Raw genomic sequence first — 12475 nt, 5'->3', positions numbered from 1 at the left:
AGGTTCTCTCTTCTCCCAATAATACTGCACTATTTCCCTTACTAGCCACCTATCTTTGTTGTAAGGGAGACTTATTACTTCATCACACTAAAGAATGAATTCACTTTCAATCCTGTTTTGCCTCCTGCAGAATTCTGGGGTTTGTAGTTTAGTGTGCCTGTTAAAGGCTCCTCCCTAAACTACAAACCCCAGAATTCTGCAGGAGGCAGAAACCAGATTTTAAGTAGTCATTCACTAGTGTGATTAGGTCCTTATTACCAACTTGGTTCCCCAATGCATCCACGCAGACATGAATGGGAATGGATGGAGGAGAGATCATTCCAACCCCCCAATCTGGTAAGATGTGAAAACAGTCCCAAATTTCCTGAAAGTATATGGAGGAAGATCAAGATGGTCAAGAAAGAAGAAAAGAGCAGGAGTTCAGGTAAATAATATGCAATGTACAGTGTAGTGCTATGTGTGTCTACTCAGAAGTAAATCCCATTTAGTACAATAGTGTTTATTTTCATTTAAGATGGGATAGAAGTGTAGGAAAGGTGTAAATAAAAAGGTTGATGAAGACGGTTAGTTTCACACAGATGAGTCATCGAGAATTTCCTTTCTTTTAGACCTGTCTGATTTCACACCATTCAGGGCTGGATTGCAGCTGAAGGTCTTGGTCTTTGTCATTTCCACACCTAAAAACTATCAGGCCATGCTAATCAAGGTGGCAAATTGCTAATCACTAAATGCTAATCAAGGTGGCAAATTGAAACATTTACACCTGTCTCCAACAGGGAAGAGTTTTTTCTCCAACCCTGGACTTTCCACAGATATATAAACCCAATTTTCCTAGTTTCCAACAGACCTCACAACCACTGGGGATGCCTGCCATTGATGCAGGTGAAATGTCAGGAGAGAATGCTTCTGGAACATGGGCATACAGCCCCAAAAGTCTACAACAACCCAGTGATTCCGGCCATAAAAGCTTTCGACAATACAATGTACAACTGTGTCATACGATTCCTTAACTTTACATTTGGGGTGAGAGACACATTATTTAATCTTAGGTACAGTGTTCCTTGAAAGTGTCCATTTCGATTGTGGATTTGGCATTCTTGATCCAATGCAATCATTCCAACTCACATTGAACATACATTTCTGGCATTTTTATTTGAATGTGTTTCAAAAATCTACCAGAGATCCCACGCAAAGGCTTTGGAATGTGTAGCGATGACACAAACATTTAGGCCAGACTTCTGTCTCAGATCAGAATGTACAATGGAGAGAGGAAACAAAAATAAACATTTCCCCCCATTGTCACACGTAAGTCTATAGAGCAAAAGTTTTTCTTTCCCCAATGAGTTTTCTCTTGCATACTGTTTGCGATGAAAAGAGAGGCCGATGATTTAATGCCCATGAATTAAAATGTTATGTTATTTGTGGAAAATGACTAAATTAGGCACAATGATAGTCAGATTTGCTGGTAGTCAGATTTGCTTGCTGGTAAATAATTTAATCTTAATACAAAATGTGGCAACTCCAAGTAAGGAAGCTTACCAAGGATTTCCCCCTCCATAATGGTGAGTGTGTACTTTAATACAATAGAATCTCAAATCAGTAGGCAGTGTCAGAAGTTGCTTCTGGTGTGAGAGAATTGGCCGTCTGCAAGGATGTTGCCCAGGGGACACCCGGATGATTTTGATGTTTTTATCATCCTTGTGGGAGGCTTCTCTCATGTCCCTGCATGAGGAGTTGGAGCTGATAGAGGGAGCTCATCCGCCTCTCCTCGGATTCGAACCTGCAACCTGTCGGTCTTCAGTCCTGCCAGCACAGGGGTTTAACCCACTGCGCCACCTGGGGCTCCATTAGGCCAACTACAAAGCATAAAATATACTATGCAAGGTGTTTTCGGAGGGTTTCATGGCTGGAATCACTGGGTTGCTGTGAGTTTTCACTGCTGTATGGCTATATTCTAGAAGCATTCTTTCCTGACGTTTTGCCCACATCTATGGCAGCCATCCTCAGAGGTTGTAAACTGTGCAAGCTTTTTGACCAGGCAAAGATAATAAAAATCATACAGGATTAAATGGATTATGATATTATAGTTACAAGCCTCCAATCTGTCTGAGATGTCAGCGCATATACATAATATTTACAATTTAAAACAAACCTGCAGGTTCTTTGTATACAGGAGCTAGTCTGTCTGAGAATCTCCTTCCATATTCTCCCTAACTCAAAAATGTACAAACACACTCTCAATAATATCATTCATGCTGAAAGTGATGTGCACAGCAGACAGATATAGATTAAAGCTCTGTTCACTGAAGCTATCAAACAAGGAGAGAGAGTGAAAGGAGAAAGAATAGTCATGAGATATCAGTATGTCTCCTACCATCAGGGATTGAGAACGTTGCTACAAGTAACGGATTCCCCAGCATCGTGGGGGATTTGGGAAGTTATAACTTTAAAGTTCTTATTATTGACATCTGTCAATTTTCACCAAAATCTTTTCACATTATTTATTACAAGAATCTTTACCTCAACTTTCTGCTGGAAAATCATTCTAGTGTGTCTTTTCTCAAAATGTCTGGGTTTAAGGATATGCCTGAATTTTCAGTTTTGCTGCATAGCCTCTTTCCGCCACATCCCCAAAATGGTTGATTCAATGCCTTTGTGCTTTGTTGCATTGTGTTAGGACCCAATTTTTCAGGAGCCCCCCATGGCACAGTGGGCTAAACTGCTGAGTTGCCGAACTTGCGGACAGTGGTTTAAATCCAGAGAGTGGGGCGAGCTCCCGCTGTTAGCCCCAGCTTCTGCCAACCTAGCAGTTCAAAAGCATGCAAATGAGAGTAGATCGATAGGTACCACTTCTGCGGAAAGGTAACAACGCTCCATGCAGTCATGCCAGCCACATGACTTTGAAGGTGTCTACGGACAATGCTTGCTCTTCGACTTAGAAATGGGGATGAGCACCAACCCACAGAGTCAGATGTGACTGTACTCAATGTCAGGGGAAAACCTTTACCTTTACCTAATTTACCTTGATATAACACAAGATAAAATTTAAGGCTATTAAAATGCTGCATTCCCCCAACTTTTAACATATAATATATAATATAATATAAGTTAAAACATATAATATAATATAATATATGCCTGCTTTATATTAACGTTCAGTGGCACTGCTGTTTCAAAAATTCATTAACCCAATTATGTCATTCTGATTTCAACTGAGAGGAATAAATGTAATTGAAAAGAATACTGTTTTATACACGGATGTATCTTTTCCTCCCCTGACCTTCTGAACAAGGCTTTGTGATTCCTGCATCCGGTTAAGAATGCATTGTAATAAAAACAATGGACTGACTGTGCTTACCTCATGGTGACACTTCCAGGTTGTCTTTGTTGTTGTTCTGCTAAGAATAGCAATAAGCATTTGGCCAGATTTCCTGGACAGTTTGCATGCTCATGGATTCTGATCTCTTGTTGGCCTAAAAACAAATGTATATGGTGAAAAGATTTTTAGACCTATCACAGGACCTTCCCAAAAGTTAAAATCTGCAAATAAAAAGGCTATTTTTTTACCTAAGAGAAAACTTTCTAGGAATTTCTAGGTCTTCCAGCATAAATAGAGGAAGTTGACTATAGAACAACACTGGAGGACTCAGAGATTCCCAGAGATAACATTTCTAATTAGAACAGCAAAAAATCAAATCCACAACAATCCAAATTGCAAATGTGGAGGGACAATGGTACACACTTTTCCAACTTTTTTGTTTTCTTAATGTTTAATCAAGAGTTCGTATATTTATTTCTGAGGTCCTCATCACCTCAAGCCATGGCTGGTACCGAATGAGAGACTCCTTTCTGGGTACAAAGAAGACTGGGCAACTTGGAAGGTGCTAAACAGACTGTGCTCTGGCACCACGAGATGCAGAACCAACCTTAAGAAATGGGGCCACAAAGTGGAGTCCACAACATTCAAATGTGGAGAAGACCACATATTACAATGCAGTCTGAGCCCTTCCACATTCACAGTGGAGGACCTTCTTATAGCAATACCAGAGGCACTCCAAGTAGTCAGCTACTGGTCAAAGGACATTTAGCATAATACCAAGTTTTTTTTAACTTTGTGTTTTTTTTAATAAATTACAACTGTACCCTTGTTTCACTTCTGATATGATAAATACTAAGAAAGAGAGGGGCAATGGGTCAAATTCGTCCCCGCACACTCAGGTCCCTCTCAGTGACACTTTCACTTGGCTCCAACCCAATACGAAAAAACTTCCCATATTGTGGGGAAAACGCATGGCGATGCTTTCATCCCTTTTGGGGGCAGGGCCCCTGCCTGTGTCTTGTGATGGCCGGTATGGGGCTCTGTCCATTAGATGGGGTGAACGCGTCCTGGGAGGCTAAATTCACCTATCTAATGAGGTCGTTAATGAGGCCGTGTGAGCAAAGAAGTCTCCATATGACATTAATGCCCATGAACACTTAAAGCTTTATCACACCAGTCTGCTGTCTCGCAACAATCATGTTGTTTTAGCAAATGTGGACACAATAATCACTTTCACACATTATCTCAAATAGTGTTAGGGAGCTATTTTGGTTTTACCTGTCCCTTCAGTCAGTCTTCTGTGCTGCTTGGCTTGATTCTGCCTTCTTGCACCTGTCCACCTTACATAGTGCATGCATGCTGTTTATTTTTTTTTCTCCTTTTTCTTGTGTTACAACTGCACCGTTACGGACTTTCAATGCTTCTTGAAAATGTAAGGCGCTATCATAATTGTGACTCTGCTGCTTGGCAGGAGGTTAGACTGGAAGGCCCAAGAGGTCTCTATTATTCTATGACTCACCACAGCAACCTTTGGTGCCTCCAAGGCTAAGAGAGTGCGACTGGCCCAAGATCAGTAATAGGTTTCCATGGTTGTGGAGATTCAAACTCTGGTCTCCAGAGTCATGTCCAAACTCTCAAACTATAATACAACACTAGTTGACTAAGCCTATGTAAAAATTACATTTAGTATATAGTGGTGCAGGATTCTGGCAAATATTTAAAAAGGAACAAAACAGCACAAGAAAGCACCCCATTAAAAGTCCATCACAGTTAATGCCTAACATGCTGACAGAATTGGAATGTTTTCACTTGCCAACTTGTAGAACAAGCAAAAGGGCCAAAGAGAATTAGACATGCCTGTCTGAGCCTTTTAAAGACCAACGGCATTTAGAGCCACTAGGAATTCTCTTTCCACATGAAATACCCTTCAAACTGGGCATCCCACATTGTGGTCCATCATAGGACAGCTGTATGATTAAATGCAAAATAATAGTCAGTTAAGGCAGAGGATGCCATATTACCAATTTGTCCTGTACAATCTCTACCTTTCCTCTTTGCTCTCACAGTGTTTCTCCTGGATAATTTGAAATGTGAACTTTTAAGACTAACTCCCAGAGTCCTTCTAGAGCTTGTGGCCCCAGAAGTCAATTTTCCAAGTTCTAGTTCTCAAGGCTAAATTTTTCCTTCTGCTTGTTCTTTGTGCCCCACCAATTCCTGCTTCACCAAATATTCACCCAAACAATATGACTAGAATGACCAACAAGGACAGGACTAGTTTGAATTCTTGGAGATGGGAATAGCACAATAAATATTTTGCTATTGAGAGAAATCCCTTTCTTATCTACCCAAAAGTCTAGTTTCTTCAAATGGTGGTGGGGCATACAATACGGAAGATCTAACAGATTTCCTGGCCTGAGGCCATTTAGGGTTTGGCAGTCAAAATCAGCACTTTGAAACAAACTAGAAGGCAGTGTAGTTGGTACAAGATGGATGACATGTGGTCACTAAAACATACATCCCACATCAGTCTGAGTTTTTGTTTGCATTTCACACCATGTAAAGCTTCTAAGGACTTTCCAAGAACAATTCCATGTTGAGCAGTCCAATGTAAGTATGACTAGGCACTTCATCAGATGGGCACTGGGGTTGGGGGGGGGGGGAGGAGAGAGAGAGTTGGAGGAAGCAGGGAGGAGCACAGGGAACTTTCTTATCCCATTCCTTACCATCTTTCCCCATCTTCTGGGATGGCCAGTTATCTCACATCATTTCGGTGCCTTTTCCCATCTTCTCCCCACTTTCTCCAGTTTGCAGTTGGTTAACACCATGAAGATGGTCTTTGGGGTCCACTTCCATGAAGAAACCGAGCACCATGGAGTCCCACTGGAAGTGCTCTTATGTCATGTGATGGCCTCTGTGGGTCTTCCGTGTGTTTCCATTTCCTAATCACATGGAAACTTACCCCAAAGACCATCTGATGAAACCCTAAGTCTTGATCCAGTCACCAATCTATATTATTGTGGAAATGGAGCCAACAGCATAGCATTTGATTCTTATACATTCTAAACAAAGTTGGGGGGTCTTCTGTATTTTCAGCCCAAGCATTTGTTTAGATTTTGTCCTTTGTAGCCTTTCATATAAGTCTACAGAATGAGGCTGTTTTGTGTATCATCTGATAGAGTGACTTCACCAGTGTGCAATAACTTGCCCTGCCTAATTATGATCCTATTGGGTGTAGTTTAGCTGTTAAAAGCCCTACTGTGATGATGCCTGACATGAAAATGTTGATGTACTAAAGCCTAATATTTGCCAAACCCACTTTTATGGGCAATTTTAAATTCCAAATAATCCTGCAAGATGTTATCTTATGAATCAGACTATATGGTAAGCGACCAATAAAGCTTGTTACAGTAGAATTTAAATTGCTTGCTATTATTAGCACAACTTTGGTGGGGGGTTTTCTAGTGAAATTGGGAGAATTGCTTGCAGTTCTAAAAACCACATTTAATTATTGTGTTATTTTTCTTTTTTCTTTTAGAGCTGGCAGTGGCATTTATGTAGGGAATTTAATAGCTACTCTTCGGGCTGCTTGTAAAGTATAAAACAATAAAAGTGTTAAATGATAAAATATACAAAAAAATAAAGTAACTATCAAATTCTAGCATCATATAAAGCTTAAAAGGATTGGGCAAATTAAAAGAACATTGTTTTCATGTGGCACTGATGGGAAATAAAGCTGGTGCACATCACCACACAATAGTAGTCTCAGCAGCAGCAACAATAATAGCTTATTTTTCCGCACCAGATGGACTCAGCAGGCACCAGCCAATCCATCTGCAATTCCAGAAATACAGCTTTATGGTGTAACATTAGAAAATGTCAACAATTTCCGCTATCTTGGCAGCCACCTCTCCACAAAAGTCAACATTAACACTGAAATACAACAACTCCGGAGCTCTTCGAGTGCAGCATTTTTCCGAATGAAGAAGAGAGTGTTTGAGGCCCAGGACATCCATAGGGAGACCAAGGTGCTTGTTTATAAAGCTATTGCCCTCCCAACCCTGCTATATGCCTGTGAAACGTGGACTATCTACAGACATCACATGCAACTCCTAGAACAATTCCATCAGTGTTGCCTTCTAAAAATTCCTGCAAATATCTTGGGAAGACAGGTGGACAAATGTCAGCGTGCTGGAAGACATTAAGACCACCAGCACTGAAGTGGTAGTCCTCTGCCATCAACTCCGCTGGACCGGTCACATCCTAAACTAGATCCTAAACAATGTAGAAAAAATGTTTTCAAAATCTCATAAACCTTAAACACAGGATAACAATTGCTATAGCGTAACCATCTAAGTCTTATGTGGGGAGCACACTAAGCATATATCAAACTCTACTAGTCCCTCTTACTAGGAAGTTTCTCAGGATGGGTGCTACAGCCAGAAATACAGTGCTTCTCATACCCATCTCTTGCGTTGGATAACAATCCAAAATAGACCCTAGAGAATATGAGGATGAATATATGGGAGAAATAATTGGGAGAGAAATGTGATGCAAAAGGCCTTATTTTCAATTCCCTTATAGACTGATACTGGAGGCACCTGAAAAAAGGTTGGGCACAGCACAGAAAGGACTTTATGCATCTCTAGATGTATCCCACATTGTGGGCAAATTGCAATGTCGGTTTCCAAGAAATAATGTGGGTTAGAGATGCTTTTAAAAAAACTACCGTATATGCTTTTCTCATCCCTGACCTATCAGATGACAATAGATGAACCTCTAGGGTTGCTGACTACCAGCAACAAATCATGTTCAGCATGACTGGGCAGGAAGGACATTTTGTGTCTATATAGAAGGTCCCCGTGATTGTGGTTGTTGTTGTTGTTGTTGTTGTTGTTGTATGCCTTCAAGTAATTTCTGAGTTATAGCGATCCTAAGGCAAATCAGTGTCAGGAATCCCAGGGTTGCAGCCCAACACTCAGCACCCCATCTCCAGAGTTGTAGCCCAACACTCAAACCTCTGTGGGTGCATCTACATCAGGCATGGGCAATTTTCTTTTGCCTTGGGACCGCATTGTGGGCGCGGCCAGGAGGGAGGGGGATCAGGCACATGCTGGGTGAGGAGAGCCTAGGAAAGGGCAGGGCAGGAGGGACCAGAGCAGGGCCTGGGTCATCCTCAGATTGTCCTCACAACATAAGGACAGGGCTGCTTGTACCATCCTTATGTGGTGACTGCCCCGGTCCTCTTTCCCATCCTCTTCCCTGATTTTCGGGCTGTCCTCTTGGCATTATGTTGGGAGAAGGGTGAGACAGATGATGGCTGGGTGCGCTCCAGAGGGCTCTCAGTTGCTGCATGCTTTCCTCAAGCCGTCCTCCTGGGCTAAGGATGGGATTGCTTGCATTGTCCTTATGCTGAGAGTAGGGTGAGACACATGGTGGCTGAGAGTGCTCCAGAGGGCTCTCAGCTGCTACGTGCCTTCCTCCCCCATCTTTTTGGCATAAGGATGTGTGTCCTTATGACAAGAAGACAGGAGAGATTTATTTATTTATGTATTTATTGATTGATTGATTGTTTTAAAACTTTTATATCCCGATCTTCTCAACCTCCGTGGAGGGACTCATGAGGAGGGCCTGAGGTAAGCGCCCAGGGGGCCACATCCGGCCCCTGGGCCTTAGTTTGTCCATGCCTGATCTACACTATACTATAGAATTAAAGCAGTTTGATGCATTGTAAATTGTATGATTCCATAGCATTGGGTCATAGCAGTTAAAGTGGTGTTAAACTGTATTTATTCTATGGTACAGATTTACCCTTTCTTGCACCATCTAAAATGTATAACAATGAGAACTAACAGCAGTTGTAGTCCAAAACTTTCAACATGCACTAGATTGAAGAAATTGTTGTGCTTCGGAAACATTTTGCAAAGGACACTCAAACATGGTTGAGGATGCCACTTTATGTAGCTTTGTTTTGCTCTTTGTTCCTACAACCAGAATTAGCTTGCAACCCTGGGCTGTAACCTTCCTACATTTCCTGATATATAGTTAGTTGTCATGGCTTTGTTTAGTTGTTTGTTTGTTTAAACGTTTGCCTTATAAAAAAAAGATTCTACCTTTTCGGTTGATAACATTGTTCTTAGGAAGGATCCAGATAGCACATCGATGGAGCTTTGCAGAAAGAATGGCAGTTTTTTTCCCTCCTCTTAAGGCATGGGATAAAATGGAACAGGATGAGATGAAGATAAACAACCAAATAAGATAGGAATCTGACTAATGGCATGATCACATCAGTAATGGATATTAATTGCAAAGGAAAAGATGGGGGTGGAAAATGAGAAAAACAATGCTTTTATCCTAAGGCCAGAGAGGAAGTTATATTGTCTCCAATATCCTGGACTCAAAGAAAGGGCAAGCTTACTTTTAGAGTGATTTATTTGTAACAAAGACAGTTGAAGTGTATCAGAATCAAGGCAGACAAGCAGACATTCAGTCTAGGGTAAAAATTAAGAGCTTAGGCGTCTTTGTTTAGACTAAAGAATTCTCCAACATCATGCTGGCTAACCTGTGAGCTGTAGTCAGAAGGATCATACCCTTTCTCCTACTTCTGGAGTTCATACCTGCATATGTAAGCAGCACAACTTTTGATGAAGTTAGAGAATTCATATGAGTTGTGTTTTACTACTAACGAATGCAAAAGATAGGACAAACAATTCTTCTGTTCTTACACTAGCAAATCTGTGGCACAGAAGACTGATTTCATTCAGAGCTTGGCAGTTAACTTCTGTCAAATAAGGTCATAGACTCATAGAGTTGGAAGTGACCTCAGCGATAATTTACAGCAAACCCATCATTATTCAGGAATACACAAATAAGACACTTCTGAGAGGTGAACATCTAACTTCTGCTTAAAGATCTTCAAGAAAGGTAGTGCCATCATGCTCCAAGGAAGTCTTTGTTGTTCATTCATTCAGTTGTTTCCGACTCTTCGTGACCTCATGGACCAGCCCACACCAGAGCTCCCTGTCGGCCGTCACCACCCCCAGCTCCTTCAAGGTCAATCCAGTCACTTCAAGGATGCTATCCATCCATCTTGCCCTTGGTCGGCCTCTCTTCCTTTTTTCCTTCCATTTTCCCCAGCATAGTTGTCTTCTCTAAGCTTTCCTTTCTTCTCATGATGTGGCCAAAGTTCTTCATCTTTGCCTCTAATATCCTTCCCTCCAATGAGTAGTTGGGCTTTATTTCCTGAAGTATTGACTGGTTGGATCTTCTTGCACTCCAAGGCACTCTCAAAACTTTCCTCCAGCACCACAGTTCAAAAGCATCTATCTTCCTTTGCTCATCCTTCCCTATGGTCCAATTCTCACATCTGTAGGCAACTATGGGGAATACCATTGCTTTAACTATGCGGATCTTCGTTGCCAGTGTGATGTCTCTACTCTTCACTATTTTATGGAGATTAGACATTGATCTCCTCCCAAGAAGTAAGCATCTCCGTGCCAAACAACTCTAAACATCAAGATGCTCTTTTTAATGTTTAGACTGAACCTTTCTTTCTTGTAAATAGAATCGATTGATTCATGTCCACAACTTGCAATTATTTATTTTCTGGGCTAATGCAGCTGTTTTCATTCTATCTCAATAGATAATAGGTACCTATGGGTGGACTGAAAGTTCAAATTTAAAAACAACCTCGTTCAAAGCAGTGCAAGATCCTCTTGACTACTGGATAAGTTGAATCAGAAGACAGGGCCAAAATGACACTTTGGTCACTGAAGAAAGTGACCCATCTAGCATTCCAACAGGCATGTTACTCTCTATGAGGTTTTTACAGTGTGGTACATCAGAGCTCTATGGCAATTCTGTCTTTCTGAAGATGACCAGCATGCTAACACATGCTGTCTGAAATTTTCTACTTGCAATGGAAGCTGCTAAACAAAGAATAGAGCAAAGTTCAATTTGTGAATTCTACAGATTTTATTTATTTATCGTGTCATCAGCCACCATTGTATTACAATTCTAACAGAGCAAAACAAACACAGAGATTAAAAAGAAAAAGAAAGAAAAAAAACCACACAGATTTTGTAAATTTGGTATTTGGTTAAATGTCCTTTGACCAGTATCTGGCCACTTGGAGTGCCTCTGGGGTTGCCGCAAGAAGGTCCTCCATCGTGCATGTGGCAGGGCTCAGGGTGCATTGCAGCAGGTGGTCAGTGGTTTGTTCTTCTCCGCACTCGCATGCCGAGGATTCCACCCTGTAGCCCCATTTCTTAAGATTACTCTGCATCTCGTGGTGCCAGAGCGCAATCTGTTCAGCGCCTTCCAAGTCGCCCAGTCTTCTGAGTGCCCAGGGGGGAGTCTCTCATCTGGTATTAAGGCAGAAAGGTACAGCTATAGAAAAGGTAAAAAGCACAGCTTTAGTTTTACTAAAGCTGCCGGGGTTTGCATGTAGAAAAGAGAACGGATGGACTTGACCATATATGGGAGACAAAGACAGACTCAAGATGAGTTTTTTGTGAAAGGGTGAAAAATCGGTCATGAGACTTGCCAACTTTGCAGAAAGGAAGTAGCCAAGGCTAAAGTTAAAATTTGCCAAGATCAGCAGATGTTTTCAGCTGTATTTTGCATGTCAGCATCTTGAGATGTTTCCAAGAAGGGGCTTGCTTATTGCGAAGCGAAACTTAAAAATATATGAGCTAATTGCTTAATATAACTATAATATTGACAGCTTTCTTAACCAATGATTTAATCTTCGGGGCGGCTCTTAAAGCCGAACCCCTTTTGATGTATAAAAGGAACACTACCTTTGAAGCTGGTGGGCTTTCCCAGAGACGCCATTTGTTGTGTCGGAGAGCCACTAGCAGCTGCTATAAATAAACTTTGATATTCTTGCTGAACCCAGTTGGCTGTCTTTCCTGACTCATCTGCGTCCGCAATTTGAACTGAAACGAAGCATTTTGGCTGAGCCTCTGAGCAATTGCTCAGGGAAAGAAAAAGCCTGCTTCAGTATCACCCATGAATTGAGTGCTGGGTTTGGGCCTGCCACTTTTGGACTCTCGCTTGCTGGGGTGTTCCAGCGAGTGTCTCTGTAGATCTAAGAAAACTATGTCTTGATTTGAGTCGTTGATGTGCTGGCTGATACCCAAACAGGGGATGAGCTGG

The sequence above is a fragment of the Anolis sagrei genome, chromosome 4, assembly GCF_037176765.1.
Source record: "Anolis sagrei isolate rAnoSag1 chromosome 4, rAnoSag1.mat, whole genome shotgun sequence".
In the NCBI taxonomy this organism is placed as follows: Eukaryota; Metazoa; Chordata; class Lepidosauria; order Squamata; family Dactyloidae; genus Anolis; species Anolis sagrei.
The sequence above is the reverse complement of the archived record's forward strand: the minus strand, read 5'-3'. Positions refer to the sequence as shown.